We start from the raw sequence: 18,619 nt of genomic DNA on the forward strand, positions 1-18,619 counted from the left end.
AAAATGAACGAATTCCTATGGCCCACAAATAACCCAGAGATGCATTTTAAATAAAAGCACACATTCTACTCATGTAAAAACACCAGACAGGTCCTACAAATAACCCAGAGATGTATTTTAAATAAAAGGACACATTCTACTCATATAAAAACACGCTGATTCCCGGAGCGTCCACGGGCCGGATTGAGAAGGCGATTGGGCTGCATCCGGCCCCCGGGCCTTAGGTTGCCTACCCCTGACTTACAGCATAAAGGACTCATAACATTCCTACTGGTAGTGGCAAGACAGCTCCACAGAACTGGAAAAGTTTGGACCATCTTCATCTCACACAGAGGAGGCAAAAGCTCTGGACGACAGCCCTGATGGAGAAATGGACTAAACACATAAAGGTGTTAAATAACACCCAGGACTCAGACAATGTGATTGAAATTTAGGATCCATTCACATCCTTTTCCATTGATGACACAGAGAACTGGCATGCCAACCTTTGGAGAAATGTTTCTTTTTCTTAACAAGGATGTGGCAGAAATGGATAACTACTTCTGTTTATTCTTGCTTATATTAAAACCAATAAAAAATTTTTTAAAGAGAAAACTCAAATAATGCTGTATACATTCATCATAAGACATAATGGGTAAGATGCAATGCCATGGAAGCAGATGCAACATGACTTCACCTTCTCTGCCTCTGCAATGTTGTTCCTCCCTTAAGTCTGCTGGCTTAAGGAGAAGCACACTAATTACCGAGAATGTTTGAATTTGCATATGACTGCAATCCTAACCATGTCTGCTTAGAAGCAAACCCCAATGAATTCAACAAGTTCTACTCACAGGTATGTGGGTTGGCATTTCAGCCTGAGTTACGGAGCTCAATCACATTCAGAGAACATACTCATCTGTAATTGCAATGACAGCAGAAGATTGAAGGCCTTCCGCATGGGAGATAAACAGAAGACATGGCACCATAACTGGGATTCTTTGCTTCTTGCACTTGCTGAGTAAGTATGTACTTAATCAACGAATTCCAGAAATGTAGCCGAGTTAGTCTATTACAACAAACACAGGAAAAAAATATTGTATTACTGTAAAGATTTATCAGATTTATTGCGGCATCAACCTTCCTGGATGAAAGCCACAGAAACATTTGCCACAATAAATCTGTTAAGTCTGATGCAACAGGACTCCCTCCTCTTTTTTTGCTATCTACTTAAAGAACAAGCCTAAAATATGCTTTTTCTGAACTATCTCTTGTCAGAAGACTGTGTTGCAGTGGTTAACTTGTTTCAGAATCCAAACCCACATCATTATATATGGAAGTTGTCAATACACAGAACCAGTCAACCTCTATTCTCTTGTAGGTTTGGGTTACTGACATTTGTTCTGTGGCCAAGGCATAATTTCTAGTTGCTTAGGTGCAGCCCTGAAGTCATTTGTTTGAAATTATTCCACATGGTCAACCATGCAATATTAACAATTTGAGAGAAATGGCAATAATAAGATGGATCCTCAGCAATTATGTCTAGATTTCCCTATCTTGGATCCTTGATGATGCTTGTCTTCAGGCCAACGCTTTAAGAGACTAGTTCTCCAAAAGGGGCAAAATGTAGGAGAGGTGACAAAAGCTCAAAGGGCATCTGTTCACTTCCAACCTTTGTCAGAGCAAGCGGCTCACTAGGAGCTATCCTTGGTGCTGGAACAAGACCAGCCTTGTCTAGTGGTCTCCAAGACCAGACCAGACCAGATAGCTTAGTCTAATATTTCAAAACTGGCTTGTGAGATCAAAACCATTTTTGTTTTATTGCATGGTTTTAGATTTTATTGGCATGGTCTAATATGTATTGTTTGCTACTATTGCAGTCATTTAAAATGTGGGATATAAATAAAATGAAACCTGGATTGGAATTCAAACCAGCAACCACTGAGAAGGCTGCCATCTGCAGTTCAGTGGCTCACCACATGTGGGCCCTACACACAGATTCCTTCTGACAGTAGGATAGGCTGAGAGACAATGAGTGGCCCTAAGACTTTCCAGGTCCAACAGCTCATTGATGCTCTTTGATTTGGCACTACAGAACAGAAACGTGGAAGCCAGGGATTCTTCCTCACTTTTGTGCCTGATAAGAGATTCCAATTAATTTTGATCTAATGACTGTACACAGGGTAGCAAGAAAAATGGCCTTCATCTTGTAACATAAAGCACAACATCTCAACGATGCAAGGTTGTGCTGCTTTTATCTTTTGGCTGGCAACCAGAGGAAGCTGGCTTGAATCACATACCAGACCAATTTTGTTCTCCAAGTAAGAGACTTAGGAATGCATCAAAGGAAACAGAGGTTTCTCTGCTAGTTTCCTCTGAGCAACACTGATTTACCATAAATCTAAGGCTGAAAGAATGGTGTTCTTTTTAAAAAAAAAGTCTGGAGAACATGTGTCAGTTTCAATCCAGCAGAGAGGAAATACTGGAAGTGTACAAGCCAGTGCAATAATTTAGAAGTGATGCTTTCCCGTGTAAATTTGCTTCCGTCTAATGTTATATTGGAGAGTTTTCATTTTTTGTTTAAAAACCTCAGGGAGTTTTCCATCTTGTATGGAACATAATGTCCCTTTTAAAGGAAGCAGGAGTAAGGACTTGTCCACACAGCAGCTTCTGCACTTGGGGCAGGAGTGCCCAGTGCTTCATGGGGGGGCGGGAAGATAAATGCCAGGCATCAAGGCTGTCAAGCGAATGAACTAGAAGTGCTTCCCTAAACCGCTAATGGCCGTGGATTCTGGCAGAATGGATTTACCAAGTGGTAACTTACCACAATATTCTGATGACCACTTGGTAATTTAGGTATCAGTATGGTGGCACAGGTGGCGTTGTGGGTTAAACCACAGAGCCTAGGGCTTGCCAATCAGAAGTCGGCAGTTCGAATCCCCGTGACGGGGTTGCTTGGTCCCTGCTCCTGCCCACCTAGCAGTTCGAAAGTACGTCAAAGTGCAAGTAGATAAATAGGTACCGCTCCAGCGGGAAGGTAAACGGCATTTCCGTGCGCTGCTCTGGTTCGCCAGAAGCGGCTTTGTCATGCTGACCACATGACCTGGAAGCTATACGCTGGCTCCCTTGGTCAATAATGCGAGATGAGCGCTGCAACCCCAGAGTCAGTCATGACTGGACCTAATGGTCAGGGGTCCCTTTACCTTTACCTTTTATGGTACTGTCAAGTGATAAGATTATTATTTTTTAACCTTCTCCATCTGATCTGAAATCAAAGGAAGATTCCTTTGCTTACAGCACACCAGGACTAGAACTTTTGGGAAATAAAGATGCATTTTGGCCACCAAAGTGCCTGGAGTTGTGTGCATCATTTGCACTACCATTCTGCTTGGTTGCCCTGGGCCTGCAGAATAATAATAATAATAATAATAATAATAATAATAATAATAATAATAATTGTACCCCGCTCATCTAACTGGGTTGCCCGAGTCACTCTGGGCAGCTTCCAACAGAAAGTAGAAATACAACGGAACATCAGATATTAAAAACTTCTCAATACAGGGCTGCCTTCACTCCAAGTAATTATAGGCAGAATGTGTTAAGCTGCAACTTGGAAACCAGTCATACATATTCACACACACACATACATGTAGGGATGCAAGCATCTGCCAATTTCAGTTCTGTTCCCAATTTATCCAGTCTTAAATTCATTCTTCCACATTCTGCAGTCATTTGCTTTTTTAAAAAATGCTCATCAAATTCATTCATGCATTTTAGTGTGACATTATCCCAATAAACACATTTTTATATGCAGTTTTGATGAATGTACACATTTTTGCAAGCAAATTTTCTCAATGTAATTTCTTTTTTACATGCTATTATATATATTTTAATGCACACTTTCTTCTAACGTATTCATTTCTGTAAACATCGATCTAATGTATATATCCCACGTTCCACCAATTTCTTCCACAACAAACTCTGCCCCCGCCTATCTTCAAATCTGGACAACCCCATAAGGTTAACTAAGTGTGAGCATATGGTTCAAATTGTAACTGATGAGCCAGTAGACACCATATCTCTCTCCTTGCTAAAATTGAATGTGGTGTAATTCCTTTCTTTTTATTTATACCTCAGTGACTGTGTTGATGAAGGCTGGGTAAATAAATAGACTGATTCTTTCTTCTGGTTTCTTCTGTTTATCAGCTCCTCTTTCCAGAAACAGGTTGTGACACAATTAACATCAGTTCTTCAGGATTTTAGCAAAAACCTGGCTTTTTAGCAAAATGAATATTTTGTTTAGAACATGTTTCAAGAATTATAATTTGCAGCTCAATCTGGGAGTCAGTTTTTTTTTTTAACATAGGCTTCTCTAAATCAAAAACACAAGTTTCTCTCTGTCTCTTCTAAACAAAAATGAAGAAATTGCTGGTACGGTCCTCAGGCTTTTACTAGTTAAAGCTTTAAGGGAAAGTGTTTACATGATGTTTGCTTGTTGAACGACTGGGGGTGGGGGGTTGCTTCCTTTTAAACCACAAATTGACTGACAGGAAACCTCTAAATATTGCTGGGAGCTGGGGAGAGGTGGGGAAGGGAGTGAAGGTATAAAATGCTTAAAGAGATTCCTTTATGGCAGTTCTAAGCATGTATGTGTTTGATCCCTGTGTTTCACAACTCCCCTATCACCTTACATGACAGTTTGGAGAGGCATGCTCAACAGAGCCAAGGCAATCCATCCATTTCGGTTAGCTTTGATTGGCAGAGAAATAAACAGAAATGTACTTTTCCCTGAAGGAAGAAATATCCATACTGATGTCATCAATGTCATACCCTCCAACATTTCTCCGATGAAAACAGGGACGTCCCATTCCATAATGATATTTTTACTATTTATACCTCACACATCTTACTGGGTTGCCCCAGACACTTTCAGCAGCTTCCAACATATATAAAAACATAATAAAACATTAAACAAACTTCCCTATACAGGATTTCCTTCACACAGCTTGGCGGACGGATAACTCCATACCTTCCAATGAAAATTGGGACATCGTAAGGGAAAGTGGGACATTCCGGGATCAAATCAGAAACCAGGACGGCTTCTCTAAATCAGGGATGTGCCTGGAAAATAGGGACACTTGGAGGGTCTGCAATGTGCAGCAGCAAAAGCTTCTGGTATATCCAAACACATTCCAAAATAGTTCCTGTCAGGCAGGATGTCAAGGCAATAAGCAATTATTTTACTTTTAAAAGACAACTGAAGGCGGCCCTGTTTAGGGAAGTTTTTAATGTTCGATGCTGTATTGTTTTTAATATTCGGTTGGAAGCCGCCCAGAGTGGCTGGGGAAACCCAGCCAGATGGGCGGGGAATAAATAATAATAATAATTACTATTATTATTCCTAATTCTGAAGAAGCAGCAAGCACCAACTTTTCTCTTTGAGATCCCAAATTGGCATTTTTTGACGAACATCTGTGCTGAGTCCTAAGAAGGTCCCTGTGCAATTCAACATCCTGCCTGGTTTTCCCAACCCATGGATCTGACGCACGGCGGCAAGGTTCTTTTTGTTGTTAAAGGGAGACCTGCTGTTTCCCTATACAGGATCTATCCGAGCAGCTCCAGATTAAGTTTCTGGGACTCTAGACCTCAACCATGGTTTCAAGATTGTATGCTTCTCAGTCCCCAGAGGAAGGAATTTAGTCTCAGGTGCAATGCAAGAGGGCCAAGTACTTTTAACATGTGTCAATGTGGTGTAGTGGTTAGAGTGTTAGGCTGGAGCAGTGTTAGAAACTCAGATAAATAAGCCAGGCCCGAAATGGCTCTTTAAACCAAGGTTACAGTTGCCAAAATGGAATATCTAGTTGCCCTTTTGGGGCAAGGTGGCTCTAAAGTCTTCTTTCTCAAATGATGGCTGCGATTGATTCTCAATGAGACATCTGGCTGGTTCAGATGACAACCTTGAGTTAAAAGGTTTGAGAACCTAAAGAAGAAAAGTCACTTGATCCAGGGACAGTCCACAAATATATTGCCCTGTTACGACCTCTTTTTCTTAAAGGTGACTGCTTTTGCTCCTGCTGCACAGAAAAAAGCATTTGGTTCCAGAAATTCATTCCGATTGTGCAGATAAAATATAACCAATAGAATTCTACAGGGTGTGTTGATAGTGTGGGGAAACAGTCAAGATCCAAGGATCCCCAGATGGGGAAGATGTCAGGCAGGCGCCATCCTGGCACCTGGGCATCTTCACTTGGTCACAAGTGGTTGAAAGCCGAGTGCAAAATGACCTGGCGCCTGGCTAATTTCGAACAAAGGACCAGAGAGCAAGAGCAGCATAGCAGGGTTGGGTGGTGCCACCTTCTTGACGCTGGCATTGCTGCAGAGTACCTGGAAATTTCAGCAGTGAAATTGGTGCTGTACAGATGCACTGGTAGGACCACCAGGTTAGTTCTTGCTGGTGTGTCTGAACAGCTTTGCCCTTGCCAAGGTCCTGCTGCTGTTCCTTCTAGGTTCATCATAAAAGAAGGGTCCCCCCCAAAGCCTGATTGCTAGTGGGAGGCAGGAGGAGAGGAGAGGAGAGTGAGTGTGTATGGTTGTAGCTCCTCCAGTTTGCAAAGGTGCCCAGAAGCCCCCAAAGGTTGGTGACCCCTTATGTGACCTTTGGACAGGTCCACAAATTACCAGCTTCTAAGAAAGGGCTGACCAGTGTTCCAAATCAGAGAAGGGCTCTAAATTATGCTAAACGGTTATTACAAAGATAAAGGTAAAGGTAAAGGGACTCCTGACCATTGGGTCCAGTCGTGACCGACTCTGGGGTTGCGGCGCTCATCTAGCATTATTGGCCGAGGGAGCTGGCGTACAGCTTCCAGGTCATGTGGCCAGCATGACAAAGCCGCACGGAAACGCCGTTTACCTTCCCTATTTATCTACTTGCACTTTGATGTGCTTTCGAACTGCTAGGTTGGCAGGAGCTGGGACTGAGCAACGGGAGCTCACCCCGTTGCAGGGATTCGAACTCTGACCTTCTGATCGGCAAGCCCTAGGCTCAGTGGTTTAACCCACAGCGCCACCCGCGTCCCTTGATATTACAAAGGTAGAGAACTCTTAAAGAAAAATGTCTTTAAAGCAATCCTAGTTATACTTCAGCTACCACTCATTTGTGTGAGGGCCTGCAGTCAATTCTTGTGTTGCCCTGGCAACCATAGGGTAAATCATGGAAATCCAAATATAGTAATGCTTCTCTTTCTAAACTTTTAGAGGTTTGGTGACTGTTTCTGGCAACACAAAAATCACTGTTGACTGCTTTTAAGATGTTTTTAACTGAAACTGCTTTTAGATGTTTTTCACTGTAATTGTTTTTAGAATGTTTTAAGTGTTTTATAATGTTTTTGCTTTGCTTTGTTTTGAAATTATGCATCCGTTTGCCACGCTGGGCTCCTTCGGGAGGACGGGTGGGATATACATTCAAAACAAACAAACAAACAAACAAACAAACAATGTGGCAGAGGTAGAATTCTGCCTTTACCTTTTGTAAAACTGCCAAACCACCTGGAAGTTCCCTCACACCAGGAATTCATCTTTCCAGAGGGTGGAGGGAAGAAAACCTTTTAGTTGCCTGGAAATGAAATGTTAATTATTATTAGTATGGCAGGTCTTTAGCGGTGCTTGTAACAGGATCGGCCGAGCCCATGAACCTGTGTTGGCACTTGCAAGGAATAACACTATTATTGGTTAACATGTCTGGTTATTTTATAGACCTAGTTAACAAGAAGTGGGGAGGTGGGAGAATTCCTGTATCGTGCAAAGCATTTTTCCGCCTGTCGTTTGGAGCCTTGCCACTGTTTAAATGTAAGTCGATTTGCTTGCCCTACCATCTGCAGTTTGATTATTTGACTATTCCCTGGCTTGGAGTCAAACCACAGCAGAACACCCTAGCCTGTGATTTACAACCCAGGCTGTGATTATAATGGTTTTATTTTTGTTGGATCTCTGTTTACAGGCTCACTTGTCCTGCTGCACCATGTTAGAATAACAATGAGAGAATTATTAGGTCTCATTAGCAACCATCGCGCATGGCACACAGTGCTTAAGTCATAGAGCGCTGCTTAAGTACTCTAGCAGCCTGGTTGTGTCTGCTTTGCGTTGCAACAGTGAGGTGTGGGAGGATGCCATCAAAAAACCGAGGGCCATTAATTCTTTTCTGAGTAAATAGAGAAGACATGTATTTCCTGGATTATCAGCTTGAAAACAATTGCTATGGCAAGGGAACAGGGCTAGTTGTTTCCCTCATCAAGGTTATGTAAGGTCCCCTGTTCCAATCTCCCATAAAGGAAGAAAAGCTGTTCACAGTGTTATGGAAGCAGGAAGTGGATTATGAAAACCGGAGACGAGCTCTGGGTGCCCTGAGTTGAGCCACAGCTGGGAATATGTCTCACTTTGCCATGACAAGAAAACTGCAGTTCCCAGATGGGTTGATCTCCTATTGAAAGGAATGTGGGTCTAGGGCAGGTGGTGTACAAGTTAAAATAATGGCTTGCAATGGAAGAGACATGGCATAAAAGGAAGTGTTCAGGAAGAGGAAGATCAGCTAATTTGGATGCCATTCATCCTAACATCATGTTACATATTTGTTACCAAGTGGAATCACCCCTGAGAAGAAAGTTCTGAGAGAGGAGAAGCCAAAGTGTTTGGTCTCAGCTAGAGATGGGCAAATCTGTCCATTTCAGTTTCCTTCAGGGTCTCATTTTCCCAACCGCATTAGTTCATGATTTGTTTTTAAGTCCTCATGAAAATTCACCAGTGTTTTAGTTTGGATTTCTCAAAATATATGCATTTTTATGCAAGCATTTTTCTCTAATAGAATGCATTTTTGGTGTTACTTTCACCAATAGATAGATTTGCATGCATGTTTTACCCTCATAAATGCATTTTTTTGTACACATTACTTGTGTTCAAAATTTGGAGAATCCAAACAATGGCTGTGTTTTGGTCTTCATATTGTTTCATAAAGTGTGAATTAAGTAAGAATACCTTTAAACAGGAACTGAGCTGAATTTCTGCCCCACCCCTTCTCCCAGCTCAGTCCACGAAGGGTGCCTTGCTGTTTCATTTCTCCTTCCGGTGCAGCTGGATGAATGGCCATCTTCATGGTTGCATCCTGCATTAAAAAACAACAACAACCCAACTCAGTGGAAACTCTACCTGTGTGGTCTCACATTGATTTCCCGTCAACAATCTTCCCATAGAATTCCCCACAGCTGGACATGTGTGCAAGAAATATGTACACATGTGATATGGAAGCGGCACATTCTGCTTTCAGCCCACGTAAGACGCTCATGAATTCTGTCGAAAGAAATCCTGTTTCCTGAGCAAAGCCGAACAAGTCTCCCATTGCAGTTTTCAGGCTTATTGGGGCCTGCTGCATTAATTCTTTCAAAGCTTGGCAGAAACACCCCACTCCTCTCTTTCAGTCCTTTCATGTTCTGGGATGCTACCCCCCCCCAGCCTTTTTTAAAAAATAAATGCTGTCCTGGAAGAATAAGAAGAAGAAGAAGAAGAAGAAGAAGAAGAAGAAGAAGAAGAAGAAGAAGAAGAAGAAGAAGAAGAAGCGGAATTTGGATTTGATATCCTGCTGTATCACTATCCTAAGGAGTCTCAAAGCGGCTAACAATCTCCTTTCCCTTCTCCCCCCACAACAAACACTCTGCGAGGTGAGTGAGGCTGAGAGACTTCAGAGAAGTGTGACTAGCCCAAGGTCACCCAGCAGCTGCATGTGGAGGAGTGGAGACACGAACCCGGTTCCCCAGATTACGAGTCTACTGCTCTTAACCACTACACCACACTGGCTCTGAGTCAGTCTCTGATGCCACTTGCCAGGACTTGGAGAGGTTCAAAAGACATGAGGGACTATAATGAGCCACAGTGCTCTCCCGTCTCCTTGTAACTTTTCCCCAGGAGATGGATACTGTACTGTCACAAGAATGTGGAATGGGCTCACGGCTGAGGTGTTGTTTATTGCTTACTTACAAAATTTATATCGCACACCTTCAACATAAATTTATGTTCCCAGAGTGGTTAACAGAGTTGTAAGAATAAACAATAAACAAGTATTATCATCAACAGCAGCAATATTACTGCATTATTATTATTATTATTATTATTATTATTATTATTATTATTAAGCTAGACTGCTTCCTCAGGCACAGCAGAGGATATTGTTCCATCACCAGCACTGAGGTAAGAGCCAATGGCCAGTCCAAGCAGCTTCTGTATCTGGGATTGGTGGGTGCTGCACAGTCTTTCCTTTTGCCTCAGGCAACAAAATGTCTTGGGAGACCTTGTGCTGCCCTTTGGACAAATGAATCAGGCCACAATCCATGGAGAGGTTCTTTGGTGCATGCACCATTGAAACGAATGTGATTTGTGCAAGAGACGTGCACACAAGGTGTATTTCATGTTTGGGACTGAGTCAAATGGGCAAATTTGTTGCTCATGGAGTACAGCTTCAAGTGGTGACTTGCCCTTGAGAATGAGCCATCACAGGTTAAAACCCACAGCGGTAACCCACATGCAGATGTAGATCAAAACTCAACTGCGAGCCATACATTGTACAGCAATAATAATAATAATAATAATAATAATAATAATAATAATAATTATTATTTATACCCCGCCCATCTGGCTGGTTTTCCCCAGCCACTCTGGGTGGCTTCCAACAGACATTAAAATACAATAATCTATTAAACATTAAAAGCTTCCCTAAACAGGGCTGCCTTCAGATGTCTTCTAAAAGTCTGGTAGTTGTTTATCTCTTTGACATCTGGTGGGAGGGCGTTCCACAGGGCGGGTGCCACTACTGAGAAGGCCCTTTGCCTGGTTCCCTGTAGGTTGACTTCTCGTAGCGAGGGAACCGCCAGAAGGCTCTCGGCGCTGGACCTCAATGTCCGCAGAACAATGGGGGTGGAGACACTCCTTCAGGTATACTGGACTGAGGCCGTTTAAGGCTTTAAAGGTCAGCACCAACACTTTGAATTGTGCTCAGAAATGTACTGGGAGCCAGTGTAGATCTCTCAGGACTGGTGTTATGTGGTCCCGGTGGCCACTCCCAGTCACTAGTCTAGCCGCCGCATTCTGGACTAATTGCAGTTTCCGGATCACCTTCAAAGGTAGCCCCACGTAAAGCGCATTGCAGTAGTCCAAGCGGGAGATAACCAGAGCATGCACCACTCTGGCGAGACAGTCTGCAGGCAGATAGGCTCTCAGCCTGCGTACCAGATGGAGCTGGTAAACAGCTGCCCTGGACACCAAATTGACCTGTGCCTCCATGGACAGCTGTGAGTCCAAAATGACTCCCAGGCTGCGCACTTGGTCCTTCAGGGGCACAGTTACCCCATTCAGGACCAGGGAGTCCTCCACACCTGCCCGTCTCCTATCCCCCAAGAACAGTACTTCTGACTATAGATGACATGATCTATAGATGCATGTAAGAACTATGGCCTAGGCCAGTGATGGGCAACCTTTTGAGCTTGGTGTGTCAAAATTCGCCAAAAAACCGAGCATAACTCGGGTGGTGTGTCACTTCGAGAGAAAAAACCATAATTTCGCGATATTTATAGTATAAATAACAAAAATGTATAATTGTAATATATAACTTATTTAATAAACCAAAAACTAGTTATTTAACCAAACCAAACAAAAAAATCCTTATTTATCACAAAGTGCCCAGAGTTGTTGAGCTTTTTTTTGGGAGCTGCTAACCATAGTTTTAGAGGTTTTTTTGGGGTGTGTGTGCAAAAGTTGCTTTGATTTTTTTTGGGGGGATGCCCCAAAGCTGCTGCGCTTTTTTGGGGGGAAAGAGAACAGAAATAAATGACGAATAATACCTTCGCTGGAACTAACACGCAGCACCGACATAGTCTGCCAAAGCACCAAACAACCCAGCACTGAACGGGTTAAAAAATGAACACTGTTACACCCAATCATTGTCTGCCAAAGCACCAGAAAAAACAACACAGAAAGGGTTAAAAAAACAATCTCTGGCTACCAGCAGCAACAACAACAACAAAAGGATCCGGGTTTTAACAGGGAGACAAGCTGTAGCCTGTGGAAGAACAGATGGGGGAATAAAAACAACAACAACAACAGCGTGAATGGGCCAATGGGGGCGTGCCAGCAGTGAGGGCTCTGCGTGTCACGTCTGACACGCGTGTCATAGGTTTGCCATCACTGGCCTAGGCTGTGCTCTGCAGGCCTGACAGCACACAGTCTGTAGAATGCCTCTGGCAAGAAGAGCCAATGGAGCAGATTGCAGATGTTGGTGAACACATCAGCTCCAGCCAGCATGGTCAATGGTCAGGGATGATGGGAGCTGTAATCCAACACCTGAAGACCACTGCGTTGGCTGCCCCTGGTTGGTGGTAACATTCCACAATCACATGTATTTTTTTCTGGATTAAGTACCGGTAATCTAATATGATCGCTTGCTGAGTGACCCAAGAAGCAAGCAGTTTATAGGCTACAGGAGAGCAATAGCAGGACTCAGTGGTTTCTGGGTTAGAAATCCCAACCCACTCTGCTTGCTTACAAGAGAGGTGCTGCTTTCACTAGCTCCATGAGTCAAGACCAGTTAACAAGAAACTTGGCTGGATACTTATAGGAAGGCTTGGCTGTGAACTAGCCCTGGGGCATTGTAATCCAGGAAGGTCAAGCAATAGAGCAGGACAATACACATCTGGGTGTTTTCTTCCACCTGGGGCAGCAAACAGTGGCAGTGCACAGCCAGAGCCATTAGAAATAGAAGCAGCTCCTTCCAAAGCAGGCTGACATCAAACAAAGGAATGTATTTAACTCAACGTCTTCCTATGCATGTGTGTCTAAGTGAATTTAATGGGATCTGACCCAGGAAAGTGTGTATAGGACTGTAGCTTCAGAAACCTCAATGCAGTATATTTCTAGCATTTCATGGTGGGTATGAGCTGTTCAGCAGTCAAGACAGACTCCAGAAGGTGGTAGACTCTCCTTCATTAGAGGTTTTTTTAATCACTTAATCAGGGATACTGTAGGAGAGGATTCCCTGCATCAGCAGGCGTTTTGAGCAGACTGTTGAGAGGTCCCTTCCAACTCCATGATTTATTTTGCATTCATCCTGATTTGCCTGCACTAAGATGACAAGGAGGTTAGCCTATGGTCACTTCAAGACGGACAGTTTATTGAGCATTCATCCTTGTTTGCGGGGCAAGTAGGGTGATGTTGGCTATATAATGAACATATTTATTCTGATTTGTTTGCTGGGAGGTTAGACTAGACTGTGTCATCACTAAGTGCTTTCACCATGCTTTCCACTGCCTTTCACTTTCGCTGTCATTATCACAAAAAGTCTGATCATTTGGGGAAGTAGGTTTGTTGTGCAAGACACTCGCCATCAACTACAACAGAGTAACCTGACTTGGTATGTGATCGAACCATGAATATTATCTTAGAGTTTCCAGGAATGGTTGGTTGGGGTGTGTGTGTGTGTGTGTGTGTGTGTGTGTGTGTGTGTGTGTGTATGTAAGATCAGCCCCTTTCTCTGAGTTTTTCCTAGTCAAACAGCAAGTACATTAACTGCAACTTTTCAATAGCAGTATACTTAAAAATGTGGCGATTGATTGATTGATGCTGTCAGAGGGCCTGGTATGGCTACTCTAGAGTAACGACTCCAGCATGGTCTTTTAAGGTTTTTATTAAGTGCTGATTATTTACAGTGTTCAGAGCAGTAAAAATGCATCCTTAAGGTGAGGTGTCTGAACTCCCGAATGGCGATTGGCGCGTTTTCTTCCAGCACCACAGCTTTGGCAGACCCAACCTCTTCCCCCTACGTTTGCGTCGCAATTCGGGAGTTGGGGGAATTGGCCTCCCCCCTGTGCGTCCAACTTCCTGTCCCACCTGCGGCCTGGGCTCCACAACCTTGCCTGAGCCTCGGACACCACTTCCTGACTCCCCGCTGGAGGCAGAGCTCTCCTTACTCTCTCCCGCGCTTGGGGATGGGCTGGAACTTAAGATGGGAGGGACTTCCCTGTATCCCTCGTCCCTCACATCCATCCCCCTCCCAGGCTCCTCTCCCCCCCTTCCTAGTGGCTCTCCGCTTGCTGGGGACGAGTGAAACCCCAAGAAGTCTGTGGCATCCGAGCCTGTGGGTGTAAAAATTTCCCCCCAATCCTGCGATCTTTCTCCTTCCCCCTGAGAAGACGGGAATCCCAAGAAGTCAGTGGCGTCAGAGCTGGTGGGAGTAAAAATGTTCTGCCAGTCCTCTCCTGCCTCTGACGTCGTTGACCTCGGTGAAACCCACACCTCTTCTTCCGTGTCCTCAAATTCCGCTTCCCATCTCCATGGAGAGCTGCTGCCTGCTATCCCTTCCTCCTGCCCCTCCCCCTCTCCCTCCCTTTCCATGTGCCAGGGCTTGGGCCTGTGGGGGAACAGGGCGTGGAACTCTTCCACTAAAAATTCCTCAGGTACTTCTGTGGCCGGTATCCACTCATTGTGGGACGGCGGAGTGTCCTCCCATGCTATCAGGTACTCCAGTCCTCTCACCCCTCTCCTTGAGTCTAAAATCTCAGTTGCCTCATTGAGCTGTCGGGCGTCTCCCTTCTCCCCCCCTCCCTCTGGAGGCTGATCGCTGTCCCTGAACCTGGTACTTTCCCTGTACGGCGACAGCAGCGATCTATGAAACACTGGGTGCACTCTCATGTCCTCCGGCAGTGCTAGCCTGAAGGCTACCGGGTTGACCTGTTGCGTGACCGTGAAGGGGCCCAGCCTCCTGGGTGCTAACTTCTTGCATCGCCCCCTGGTGGGAAGACCTTCCGAGGATAACCAAACCTTGTCCCCCACCCTGATGACCTCTCCCGGTCGCCTGTGGCGATCTGCCCCCTTCTTGTACGCTTCCTTGGCCCTCTCCAAGTGTTCTCTGAGCTGCTGGTGCACCGTCTCCAGGTCCTCTGCCCAATCCTCTGCCTGTGGGCCCTCTTCCTCCTCCTCCCCCTCCCTCTCCGGGAAAGATCTGAGGTCGCGCCCGTAGTTGGCCTTAAAGGGCGACACCCCTGTGGAGACGTGCACCGCATTGTTGTAGGCAAATTCTGCCAGTGGCAGGCGATCCACCCAGTCCGTTTGCCTCTGGCTGACGTAACATCTCAGGTACTGCTGCAGAATGGCGTTGACCCGCTCCGCCTGTCCATTGGTTTGCGGGTGCCTAGCCGTCGACAAGCTGACCTCCACCTGCAGGAGGTTCATGAGCCGCCGCCAGAACCTGGAAACAAATTGGCGGCCACGATCCGAAATAACCCTTAAAGGCAATCCATGCAGTCTGAATACGTGGTCAACAAACAGTTTGGCCGTCTCTTCTGCCGAGACCGCCCTGGCACACGGTATAAAATGGCACATTTTGGACATGAGGTCCACCACCACCAACACTGCGGTCTTGCCCCTGGACGACGGCAGGTCTGTGATGAAGTCCATGGACACTACTTCCCACGGCCTGTGCGGTGTGGCTAAGGGCTCCAGCAAACCTGCTGGTGGCGCTCTGACCACCTTTGCTCGCTGGCAGGTGTCACATCCCCTTACATAATCCCGAACATCCTCCCGCACCCCTGGCCACCAGAAGTGTCTCATGACTAGGTGAGTGGTTTTGTCCCTTCCAAAATGACCCGCCGTTGGGTTGTCGTGCATCTGCTTGAGGGCCTTACCTCTCAGCTGTTTGGTTGGCAGGTACAGGGCTCCCTTGTAAAAAAGCAAACCCCTCCTTTCCTCAAAGTCTTTGGCCTGCTCCCCCCCCCTCTCAGTTCTCTGAAGATGCGGGTGGCAAATTCATCAGCTGCTGTCAGTGCTGTGAGTTCTGCCTCGCTCACCACTGCTGCTCCGCAGGACCATGCTGATGGGGGGAAAATATGCCTGGGTGCCGGTGGCAACTCCTCCTCCATGTACTCTGGCTTGCGGGAGAGGGCATCCGCCCTGACATTCTGCTCTCCCGGGATGTAGTGGATGGAGAAGTTGAAGTTCGAGAAGAACTCTGCCCACCGTATCTGCCGCTGGTTGAGCACCCTGGCAGTTCTCCAGAACTCCAGGTTCTTGTGGTCTGTGCACACCTGGATGGGGTGCTTGGCGCCCACCAGGAAGTGTCGCCAGTGCTGGAACGCAGCGTGGATCGCGAGAAGTTCCCTGTCAAACACTGTGTAGTTGCGTTCCGGCTGGGTCAGCTTCCTGGAGAAGAAGGCACAGGGTCTCCACTCTCTGTTGGCGTCCAGTTGCAACAGAATCGCTCCCAGAGCCTTGTCCGAAGCATCTGTCTCCAGGCGTAGGGGCGCATCCTGCACCACGTGGAACAGGTGCTGGTCTGAAGCGAATACCCTCTTGAGGCTTTCGAACGCTGCTTGCGCCTCTGGTGTCCACCGGAACTTCTGCTTGCCTCTCAGGCAGTCGGTGATAGGAGCCGTGACGCGAGAGAAGTTCTTGATGAACTTCCTGTAGAAGTTCGCGAAGCCTAGTAGGCGTTGGGCATCTTTGCGCGTCCTGGGGCTGTGCCAGTCCAGGATGGCCTGCACCTTGTCCTTGTCCATCGCCAGCCCCTTGTCTGACAGCTTGTAGCCTAGGAAGTCCACTTCTTTGGTGTGAAACTTGCACTTCTCCAGCTTCACATACAGGTGGTTGTCCTTCAGGCGCTGCAACACCTCCCTGACATCCTTCACATGCTGCACTGGGTCATTGGAGTAGATAAGGATGTCATCCAGAAAGACCAAGCAGTTCTTGAAGAGGAGGGACCCCAGGACGTGGTGCATGAAGGCCTGGAAGCATGCTGAGCCCCCTTGCAACCCGAAGGGCATCACCAGATATTCAAAAGAGCCCAGAGGCGTGAACATCGTGGTTTTCCATTCATCACCCTCCCGGATCCTAATCAAGTTGTACGCCCCTCTTAGGTCGAGCTTGGTGAAGATCTTGCCCCTGCGTGCCGCTGTCAGGAGATCATCCACTCTGGGCATGGGGAAAGCCACTGGCTCTGTCACCGAATTCAGCCGTCTAAAATCCACCACCAGACGGCGCTGTTGCGTGTCTTTCTTGTCCACCCAGAAGACCGGGCTGCCCCCTGCTGCCTTGCTTTCTCTGATGAACCCCCGCTTGAGGTTCTTGTCGATGAAAGCGCGCAGATCCTCCAGTTCCTGATCTGACATGGCGTACAGCTTGGCTGGGGGTATAGTTGCCCCTGGCACCAGGTTGATCTGGCAGTCAAAAGGCCTGTGTGGGGGTAGGTGGTCGGACTCCGCTTCGCTGAAGACCTCCTGCAGGTCCCAGTACGGCTTGGGTATTGCCTCACCCCCCTTGACGTGCATGGTGGCCACCGTGGCTATCGGAGGCCCCTCCCCTGGTTGGTGCTGCATGCAATGTTCCAGACAAAAGTCCGATCCAAAAGTGATGCATCCCTGGTGCCAACTTATGGAGGGGTCGTGGCGCGTCAGCCAGCTCATGCCCAAGACGATGGGGGGGTCTGAGATGGTTGTGACGTTGAAAGCCAGTGTCTCTGAGTGCCTTCCCACCGTCATTCTCATGGGGGGGGTTTGATGCGTGATGGCCCCTCCCAGCAGCTCTCTGCCGTCAATGGTGGCCACGTGCAGGGGAAAATCCAGCTGCAGAAGTTGGATCTGGTGCTCTTCCGCAAAGTTTCTCGAGAAGAAGTTGGCTGAGGCACCACTGTCAATTAAGGCGAGGACTGTCAGGGGATAGCCATTTGGGAGCGTGAGCGTGACTTCTAGAACCACTCCTGCTCTGGGAGGGGTGGGCTGGCTGTGCTCCTCTCTGTGCGGGTGGGCGGGCGGGGGCTGTTGTCTGCTGACTGTGCCTGGCCGCTCCCCCTTGTCTCCTGCAGCCAGGCTGTCTCGTTTCCCTGCTGTGGTGCTGCGTCAGCTGGGGAAGGTACAACCGTTCCCGCCTTTCCTTGCCACTCTCTGCGATGAGGGCAGTCTCTGACGCGATGCCGGGGGGAGTTGCAGAGAAAGCAATTCCCGCCTCTTCCCTCCTTGCGTCTTGGCGCCGCCGGGGTTTGAAAAGCCCCCGCGCGCGCTCCTCCGATCTCCATCGGTTCCGGCTCTGGGCTTGGCCTGGGCGGGTGTGGGGGCGGGCCCTGGGGTGGGGTTTGGTGATGTGGTCTGTCCTGGGAGTGTGGGAACCAAGGTTTTGCTGCGCGCGTCGCTTGTTTGTCATTCCATCTGGATTCCTGTCTCACCCCCACCGCTAGCGCCGCTTTGCTTAACTCATCCATCGTTCGCGGTTTGGGACCTCTTGCCAGCTCATCCTTAACGTCTGCGTGCAAACCCATGTAGAAGGCTGATTTCACTGGCTCACTTTGCAGATCCCACCCCAGTTTGTGCACCAGCATGGTGAATCTCGCCCAGTAGTCCCTAACTGTCGATTTTCCTTGTGTTAAGTTATGAAGCTCCTCTTTAGTGGCCTCCATTTCACTGTCACTAGCGTACATTATTTTTAAAGCTTCTAGAAATAATTTTGCGTTCTTCATGCAAGGATTTTTTTGCGCGATGAGCGGTCTTACCCATTCTCGGGCGGCCCCCGTCAAATGCTCTATGATAAAGGAGACTCTGTGCGCGTCATCTGGGAATTCTGCTGCATG

Source organism: Zootoca vivipara, chromosome 9 (genome assembly GCF_965207765.1).
Source record: "Zootoca vivipara chromosome 9, rZooViv2.hap1.1, whole genome shotgun sequence".
In the NCBI taxonomy this organism is placed as follows: domain Eukaryota; kingdom Metazoa; phylum Chordata; class Lepidosauria; order Squamata; family Lacertidae; genus Zootoca; species Zootoca vivipara.